The sequence below is a fragment of the Marmota marmota genome, unplaced genomic scaffold (genome assembly GCF_001458135.2).
Source record: "Marmota marmota marmota unplaced genomic scaffold, marMar, whole genome shotgun sequence".
Taxonomy (NCBI): domain Eukaryota; kingdom Metazoa; phylum Chordata; class Mammalia; order Rodentia; family Sciuridae; genus Marmota; species Marmota marmota.
In genome coordinates this window covers 30,236,159-30,246,624 of record NW_026000037.1, presented here as the reverse complement: position 1 = coordinate 30,246,624, position 10,466 = coordinate 30,236,159, and the positions used below count along the sequence as shown (strand labels likewise).

At 33.1% G+C, this 10,466-nt stretch overlaps 1 protein-coding gene and 1 pseudogene across 1 annotated transcript in view; one reads left to right on the top strand and one right to left on the bottom strand.

Annotated features, from left to right (window-relative positions):
- The window catches only part of Lrp1b (LDL receptor related protein 1B), a 1,807,788-nt gene that overhangs the window by 1,314,509 nt on the left and 482,813 nt on the right, over positions 1-10,466 (top strand). The window lies entirely within an intron of this gene.
- Positions 737-2,597, bottom strand: LOC107136826 (annotated as a pseudogene).

Sequence of the window (10,466 nt, the reverse complement as noted above, 5' to 3'; positions counted from 1 at the left end):
CCACAAAAACAGTTCTCCTCTATTTCTATATGCTAAATGTCATTAATAAATGATTTATAATTTTATCAAATATCTCCTTATATTTATTAGGGAAATTATATAATTCTTCTTCTTTTTGTTATTAATCTGATGAGTTATACCAATTGATCATTTTATAATAAAGATTTTTTTAAAATCCCTAGAATGAGTTCAAATTGGCTGTGATGTACATTTCACTTTATTCTACTATTTTTTGTTCCTACATTCAGTATTGTAAATCACATTTTAGAATCACTGCTTTCCATGCATGTAACATTTTCATTTTTTCAAATTCACATAAGACACTAATCAAATAGAATTCATATGTCTTGCTGCTATAATTTAGACTTTAAAGGTCTTACAAAGGACCATATGTTAAATTTTTGGTTACTTATCTCACTGGGGCATGCCATCAAAGGGTATTGTGGAATTTGATCATCTCTTTCTCTTCTTTCTCCTCCTCTTTCTCTTCTTCCTCCTTCTTTCTCCTCTTTCTCCTCATCTTCCACCTCCTCCTCCTCCTCCTTCTTCTTCATCTTCTTCTTCTTCTTCGGTTTTGAACATTTAATGAGAAAAAAGATATACTATGGAGCTAGGAACACTATAGTTGGTGTGACATTGGGGCAAGGGCTGGGGCCCCACAGTGCAGATCTAGCAAACAGAATATGTCAATAAAGACACACTGGGTGACAAAATGTAAAACTGGTGCCTGACACACTTAAGTATCAGTTCCCTCATCATTCAGCAGCATGTTGAGGGCCACAGCTGATGGGGAACAGACGTCCAGACTCTGGGCATTGCAGGGTGCCCTCCAGCAAGTCCACCTCCAGCAGCATATGGTGCATCTTTCTCAGAAATGTCTGTTGTTCTTGTAGCCCTCAATTTGCTCTTTGAGCACCTACACTAGGTCCAAGGTATCAGCTGCCTCCCGAAGTACTGACCATTCCACTTTGGGAATCATTTAAAGCAGAAAGTCAGGGTTGAACTCTACCAGGTTGATTCAGACTTCAGTGGCCTGGAGGCACAGGGGGAAGCCTCAAGCACCCCCTGCCCTCCTCATGTGAGCTCAGTAGATTGTGGGTGAACAGTAGCTTCATGTCATCACACCCATTTTACTCTTCTGTACTCTAGATAATATTCTACTTAATAACATTGATGCCATTTACGTGATTCTATTTATATTATTGTTAATAGTAAATCAACATTTATTCAATTACCATATAAGGAAAGCTAGAGGTGGACATTGTAAATTTAATATACAATAAAACTAGTTCCAATCTACTAGAAAGTCAAGTACAAAAACAGTGAACTGCATGATATTCTGTGTTAAGTAAAACTTGCAAGAAAAGTACAGATTGTTGTGAGAGTGAGATAATGACTGTGTTAGTCAGGTTCACAACATTGTAAGCAAAGTAACTGAAAAGCATAACTTAAAAATTTATTTTGGCTCACGGCTTCAGAAGTCACAGTCCATGGTCAGTCAGCTCCATTGCTCTAGATCTGAGAGGAGGCAGAACATCATGTTGGAAGGGCATTGTGTAGCAAACTGCTCAGCTCATGAAAGCAAGGACCCAGAGAGAAAGAAGGGCTATAGGCAAGTTAAGCCCTCCAAGGGCATGGCCCTATGACCTACTTCCTCCTTCTAGGTCTCACCTCCCAGTTATCCATTCAACTACCAATGGATTAATCCATTTAACCAATGAATGAGGCCCAACCCTCATAATCCAGTTCTACTTCTGAACCTCACTGAATTGGGAATATGCTTTTAGTACATGAGTTTTTTAAGGAACAAAACATAATAAAACAGATCAAACCATAACAAGGACCTAGACTGAGATCATCAAGAAGCTTTCTGGAAGAGTATCTGTGTTAGTCTTAATGTCCAAATAATAGTTTTCTGTATAAAAAGGCACAGAAGAAATGACATGAGAAAAGGCATAGAGGTAAGACATTGCATGAAGTGTGTGTGCACAAGCAATAGGGGTAACTTTGAACAGTACGATGCTACTAGAGTAAAGTCTGAAGCAGGAAGATGTGCAAAAGAAAAGCAGAGAAGTATTTATGATTTAAGGCAGTGTTTTAAGGAGCACGACACATTCCTGGGAACTAAATGAGATGATCCAATACAGAAAAGAAAGCATTTTAACTGTTGACACTTAACATTTACTGCACATTTTTTAAAAATTTGTACTTTTGTGCATATTTTTATGTGAACATGTATAATGGATTAATATCAATTAATGAGGATAAGTGTTCAAATTATTTTATCAAAAATTTTGGATATCACTGTTCTTGATTTACAGATCACCTTGAAAGACTTTCTAGGGAACCTGACTTAATCCTAAAATCATGAGGAATCTAGGGACATGAAAAATGTTAAGCAAAGGATCTTATCTGAATTTTAGTTATATTACCCTGTTAGTTGAGAAAGTGAGTTTAGGAAAAACAAAATTATAGGAAGGGTGGCCATTGGTCAGGCTGTTGAAATTATTTAAAACAAAGACAGTGAGGGTCTAAGTGAAACAGTAGTGCCTATGTAGGTATTTTTCTTTAATTAAGTATCTAAAATATACAGAATTTAGTGGTTAATTGGATTTACCAGTTAGGTGAATGGTACTCAAGCCACAGGGACTATGTTCCTAACATCAATTGAGAGACAATAAAGGTAAACGGGCAAATTTAAGGCAGTGTTGATAAATTCAACTACTGACATACTGATTGTGAACTTTTTCATGGCAAGAAAGCCATCATGCTTGACCATTTATTCATCAATTTTTGTATACATACTTTTTAAGCCATTTAACTGTCTTCCAATCAGTTAATTCTGAGGAAATTATGAAAACTTTCTTCAGTGTACCACCAATATAGACTGAGAAACAACTGCAACTTACTGTAAAAAATGAAAGATAAATGCATACTGCTCTCAAGTACTTGCAAAAGGGTCATTAATTTTCAGGGAAGATTGAAGGAGGCTGCCAGTCATTTTTGTATCTCCTATAATATACATAATCCTCAATAAAAGGTATTCATTTATATTCATTTAAAATTTTTGCAGGAATATGTTTACCAACATATTCTGAATTTCTGTATTCTGAAAGCTCAAGCATAACACATTTATATACTGTGCTTTATTAAAATATTAGGTATAGCTCAATAAAAAAATCAAATTAGAAAATAATGATAAAAAATATACATGTATAATGTGTATGTATGTTGCCTGTAAAAAAAATTGTACGCATTTACATCTAGATGTCCATTGACATTAATGACAATAATTTTTTATTGTGTTATGAGGGAGGTAGGTACTGGAGATGAACTCAGGGTTTAATACACTCTAGTCAAGAGCTCGACCACTAGGCCATACCCGCAATCCAATTTTTATTGATTTTTAATAGTACTACTAAAATCTTTTTCTCCTCCTAAAAAAGAACTAGTGTTTACCTACCTTTCTACAATAAGCATAGACAATTTCTAATAATTTTTAGAACAAGTTTACTGTCAAGGTAGTAAGTTTTAGGACTAAAAACTGCACTTTTCTAAACATATGGGATGTCATTATGCATTCAAATGAATGTTAACTTTTAGTTTAAAAATTCGTGGATAGTGGCTGAAAATATAGCAATGACTCATGGTTTATTTTCAAGAAATTTTATCTCATTTCCATGGAAAAGATTCATCTCCTTTTTTAAGTGAAATACCAAAATATTTTTCTTTAATTTTAAATTTATGAAGACAATGTTATGTTAAACTTAAACCATGCTAAAACTTCAAATGGGCATAAAATATATTTAATAATAAATTTGGTATATAATATATATACCAAATATATACATAATACATACCAAACCTATTAGCATATAGATATATAATTTTCCCTTTTATTATTTATATACTTTGCATTTTTATTTATAACAATTGATACATTGCTACATTTATTATGTGCTTAATATTAAGTACTTTTATAAACATTAATTTATTTAATCCTCACAACAGTTTTGTAATTCCCAGTTCACATATTGGGAAACGCCATAGAAAGGTTAAATAACTTGTCCATGTTATACAGCCCCTAAGTAGATTTTAACTCACGACATCAGAACTCAGTATCTGAACCTTTAATTAGCATGTATTTCTCTAATTAGTAAACGTCTTAATTAGGAAATTTTTTTCAAGTGCCATGATGATGAAAAAAATATCCCAACGTCTGTCGAGAAAAATCTCTTTTATGGTGCATACACCACCTTTGTCTGTTTTACTTATTTAAGGCATGACATAGAAATGAAGCATTTGAAGAACAAACTGTCTGCCTTCTCCCTGTTGAAAAATAAACCTGAAATGGAATGGCAGTGTTTTCTGAAACAGGTGGATGTTTTCCTGAAGAAATGTGTGATTAGGTGTCTCCTGAAGATGCAGCTATGCAACCTGCTATCTCAGTTTTACAGCTTACCTTTGGGATGCTACAACAGAACAAATTAAAACAATTTCTTCATGGAGCTGCTTTCAGTCCTCTTCTATCTGAAGAAGACGAGAGAATGACAATGCATTTTACTTCTCATATGCTACTTGAAAGTCAAAATTAGCCACACTAGGACTATGAGAACTAACTTAATTCATACGAAAAACAGCACAGTATAATTGCTTTCAAAAGAAAAAATAAAAACAATGAATGCTTTAGAAAATGTGATAGATTCTTTTCCTTACCCTGAGAGGAAACATTCCAAACCTGAGAGTGGAATTGTTTTTATAAGTATGTTTAATGCAAATTCCATTCGGACCCAAAAGGTTTGTATTTCTTATTTGATAAAATAGTGATTTAAAAGAGAATGCATATTATCTAAGCTTTCATAACTTTGTACCTTAAGGGGATTAAGATATTTAAAACCTTTGAAATCTGCAGAGTTTATTTTATTTACTCACAAAGATGGAGTTCTTAGTGATTTGTTGCTATAAGATAATTGCCCATTAACGTTTGTATTGATTTGCCTTTCTCAAGATGAAAGAAACAAACGTAATTCGTTAGCACTTTATTATTGAATCCCTTTTAATAAAGAATATTGAGAACTTGGGTCTTTATTGACCTTATAAATGTTTGAATAAATGCTTTCAAAAATTGGAAAGAATATAAAGTTCAACTGCATTCCTATCTGTACCCAGGCATAGGATGGATTGTGAGCTGGTTGTCATCGTAGATTAATTCTCATCATTCTCAATGAAATGATCTTGTCTCTCCCTCTCATTCTAAAAATGACAGCATTTAGTAAATTGGTTCTTTATCTGAACTAGGTTTTAGGGAACTATCTTATGTATCTCTTCTAATCCAATTGCTACTCAGTCTTCAAGAGTCAGTAAAAGTCTTACACCTTTCTGAAGTCTTCTTTGGTGACCTTTGCTGACCCTGTTTTCTTCTCAATTCCTACAACTTTAGAGTCAGCTCCAGAGGTTTCCACTATGTCATGGCTCAGTAGTGTGCCAAATGGGAGATGGGTGCAAAGAGACAGCGATCCTCAGGGCAGTAAGGCATGGCCTGGGTTAATCTGAGATCTAAGGCCTGCCCTCTAGATGAAACTCTACAAGAAATTTCTGCTTCATAAAAAAATCTTCATTTTCCAAGTGTTACTTTGAGAAAATGGTTTTAATGTGATAACTGCATCAGTTATATTGAACTTCTTATTTTTATTTACATAGTCTATTTAGCTTAACAAAAAAGATTTCACATAAGATGTGTTTATTCTTTATTAATAGATTACTCAAGTAGTTTATACTTTATTATGATAGTAAACATTATAATTTATATATACATGTACAAATAGACATTTTTATTATTTTTAATTTGTTTTAATTAGGTATATATGACAGTAGATTGCATTTTGACATATTTTGCACAAATGGAACACAGCTTCTTTTTCCTCTGGCTGTACATGGTACAAAATCACTACAGTAGTATAATCATACATGTATAGGCTAATAGTGCCTGTCTCATTCTACTGTCCCCATAGCCCCACCCCTTATCTCACTCCCTTCTCCACAAACCAAATTGTTCATTCTTCCCTACATTTCTGCCTCACTATGGAACAGCATCCACTTATCAGAGAAAACATTTGACTTTTGGTTTTTGGGGGGATTGGCTTAATTCACTTAGCATAGTATTCTCTACTTCCATCTATTTACCTGGAAATGCCATAATTTCATTCTTCTTTAAGACTGAATAATATTCCATTCTGTGTATGTGCCACATTTTCTTTATCTATTTATCTGTTGAAGGGCATCTAGGTTGGTTCCACAGTTCAGCTATTGTGAATTGAACTGCTATAAACACTGATGTGGCTATGTCACTGTAGTATGCTGATTTTAAGTCCTTTGGGTATTAAACCACTGAGTGGGATAGCTGGCTCAAACGGTGATTCCATTCCAAGTTTTTTGAGGTATCTGCATACTGCTTTCCATAGTGGGTGCATCAATTTTCTGAGATGTCTGAGAGTACCTTTTCCCCTACATCCTCATTAACACTTATTGTTTGTATTCTTGATAATTGCCATTCTGACTAGAGTAAGATGAAATTTAGAGTAGTATGATTTGTATTTTTCTAATTGCTAGAGATGATGATCATTTTTTCATATATTGATTGATTGTATTTCTTCTGTGAAGTGTCTGCTCAATTGCTTAGCCCATTTATTAATTGGGTTATTTGTTCTTTTGGTGTTAATTTTTTTGAGTTGTTTTTTTTTTTTTTTGTCCTGGAGATTATTGCTCTGCCTAAGGTGTATGTGGTAAAGATATTTTCCCATTCTGAAGGCTTCTCATCATGTTATTGATTGTTTCCTTTTCTGAGAAGAAGCTTTTTAGTTTGGATCTATCCTATTTATTGATTCTTGATTTTATGTTTTGCACTTTAGGAGTTTTATTAAGAAAGTCAGGTCCTGAAGCCAACATGATGAAGATTTGAGCCTACTTTTCCTTCTATTAAGTGCTGGGTCTCTCTTCTAGTGTCTAAGTTTTTGATCCACTTTGAGTTGATTTTTGTGCAGGGTGAGAGAGGTTTAATTTTATTTTGCTACATATGGATTTGTAGTTTTCCCAGCACCATTTGTTGAAGAGGCTGTCTTTTCTCCAATATATTTTTGGTACCTTTGTCTAATATGAGATAACCATATTTACGTGGGTTTGTCTCTGTGCCTTCTATTTTGTACCATTGGTCTACATGTCTAGTACCAATACCATGCCACTTTTGTTACCATTGCTCTGTAGTATAGTTTAAAATCTGGTATTGTGATGCCACCTGCTTCACTCTTCTTGTTAAGGTTTGCTTTGAGTATTCTGGGTCTCTTGTTTTTCCAAATGAATTTCATTATTAAATTTTGTAGTTCTATGAAGAATGTTATTTGGATATTAATAGGAATTACATTAAATCTATAACAGTTTGGGTAGTATGGCCATTTTGACTATATTAATTCTTCCTATCCAAGAGCATGGGAGATGTTTTCATCTTCTAAGGTGTTCTATACTTTCTTTTAGTGTTTTGTACTTTTCGTTGAAGAGATTTTTCACCTCTTCTGTTAGATTGATTCTCAAACATTTTCTTTTTTGAATGTGCAGTTATTGTGAATGAGATCATTTTACTAATTTCTCTTGCAGTAGATTCATCATTTATGTATAAAAATGCATTTGATTTATGGCAATTGATTTTATATCCTGCTACTTTGCTGAATTCATTTATTAGTTCTAGAAGTTTTCTGGTGGAATTTTTGGATCTTCTTTTCCTATCCATATCCCTTTAATTTCTTTTGTCTTATTGCTCTAGCTAGAGATTCAAGGACTTTGTTGAATAGATATAGTGAAAGAGGGTATCCCAGTCTTGTTCCTGTTTTTAACGGGAATGCTTTCAATTTTACTCCATTTAGAATGAGGTTGGCTTTGTGCTTAGTATAGATAGCTTTTACAATGTTGAGGTATGTTCCTACTAGCCATAATTTTTCTAGTGTTTTGAATATAAAGAGTTGCTGATTTTATGAAATGCTTCCTCTGCATCTATTGAGATAATCATATATTCTTTAAGTCTATTGGTGTGATATATTATTGATTTCCATATATTGAACCAACCTTGCATCCTTGGGATGAACCCCACTTGATTGTAGTGCACTATCTTTTTAATATGTTTTTGTATGTGCTTTGCCAGAATTTTATTTTTTGCATCTATTTTCATCAGGGATAGTAGTCTGAAATTTTCTTTCCTTGATGTATCTATGATAATAGACATTTTTAAAGGATGAGAAATATAAAAGTGAAAAACAAAAATTAAACAATACCCAACAATGTGTTGGATTTTCCTGGTAATTCTAGCTATTCCCTAAAGTCTATGTACTCAACTTTGAAGTCATGCATCTATAACATATGATTTGATATGTTAAAAAATATATATACCTAACCTTATATAAAAAAGTGTTTTATATACCTTCTCAATGTGAGGGAAATGGGATAAAATGAACAATTAAAATGTGAGGAAATTAGCACTAAGGGAATATCTAGGGAAGAAAAAATGATACTAGAGATAAAATGTACTTTTTATAATTACATATTTTTACTAGAAATAGTTTTTTTTGTATTTTTAATAGCTAATGTAAAGAGATAAGTATGCAACTTTAAGGCTCACAATGTCTGAATAATTTAAAGGAAAAAAATCAGGTAAGAAAATCTGCAGCATAAGACACATATGCAGTTTGAAGCCAATATATTAGCAGTGGAAGATGACCAAAATAAAGTAATCAGCCTATAAGCTGCCTGGTGTTTGGGCTTGATTCAGGCATAGAATAAAGAACAATGATTTCTGAGATCTGGAGTCAACTGATGAAATTTTAAAAATGCTGTTTTTCAAGTTAAAGACTTTCCAAACTAGAAAAGAAAAATACTTCCAAATCTGATTTTCTCCCATATGAGACAATGTCAAGTTCTTCTGAAAATTTCTTCAGTGGTAGGCAATGGGTTTGTAAAGGAGAAGAGGGGATGGAAATTTCATAACTGAAATCTTCTTCATGAGATCATGGTCTCTGTCAAATAAAGTTGATTTTATTCCTATCTTATAATTCCATGGTTAACTATAACTAGCATAGGTTATCTATAGTAATGTTTAACCTGCATAGAACTTCATATTAAGTAACTTAATATCTCTGTGACTATATCATTTGTGTGTGTGTGTGTGTGTGTTCTTTTTCTTTTTAATTACTGAGGCAATTCTAACGGGCAGTCATTTGAGAACTACTGAATTTAAACTATGTATACCTAGGCCTGCTGAGAGGTTAAGGACAAAGGCTAGAGAGAATTTCTCTTTGGAGAATGGGTAATCAGAAAGAGGAGGGAATGATAAGTTGAAATAACAAGGAAAAGAGGAGGGAAGGAGCCAGAGATATGGTATTAGTCTTTTGCATGAAATGAAGTGTAAGACTTGGGTTCAGTATGAATTTACCACACACCAACCTCCAGTGGTGGGTGTTGCCAGAGTGATTTATAGAATAAATTACATGATTTAATTTTTAGTTTGGAGTTTTTACACTATCATGGATCATGTTACCATGTTTGTATTTTATATTTGTATGAATGGTTCTATGTGTGTGTCAGGGTGGGTTGAGGAGTAAGTGGTTCATGGAAAATAATTGGGCCAGATATCTTGGTTGAAACAGCACAGAACAATAATCAACTATCATATTGAAAAGCCTGATGATTGAAAAATGTAGGAGGAATATGAGAATACTTCCTCTTTCCAAAAATATAGTAGAGAAGGTAATCTTTGAAAGGGCAAAAGATGGGAGTTTGCATTAGAATTAACTGTCTTGTCTGTCAAAGTTTTAAAATGAGAAACAGATTGGAAACCATTATCTTAGATAAGACAGAGGAATTAATAAATTGCAAGGCCTTAAGGCAGCCTTTTGTAAATGTGGCAACAGTTATACTTCTGGGCCTATCTGTTAAGGTCGTTGCTAATGAATGACAATAAAATTATGGAACATGCTTCTATTTCTTACAATGGAATAGAAAAGGTCTCTACAGCAAGGTCATCTGAAGGAGATAGAAAATAATTAAAGTCCAAGTAAAAAAATGGTGATTGGAGGGTCACAGAATGAGCAACATTACTCTTTCTCATCTGAACAATCAAAATTATAAAGCAGGTTCTATATATGCATCAATACCAGGAGCTTATCTCTATTCCATATAGCCAAAAGATTTGTGTTTTTCTATGTAACATCAAAAGTCAAAGATCCAACAAAAATAACAATTTTACTAGTAGAATTTTCTGTATAAGGTAATAAATAGTACATTAATTAACAAAGTGTGATAGTTAAAGATAAAATACCTTACATAACCCAGGCCTTAAATTTATTAAGAAACTATAAAAATATTTATATAGAATATCACATACATTTGCATACACTTTTGTTTGTGTTTTTTTTTTTTTTTTTTTT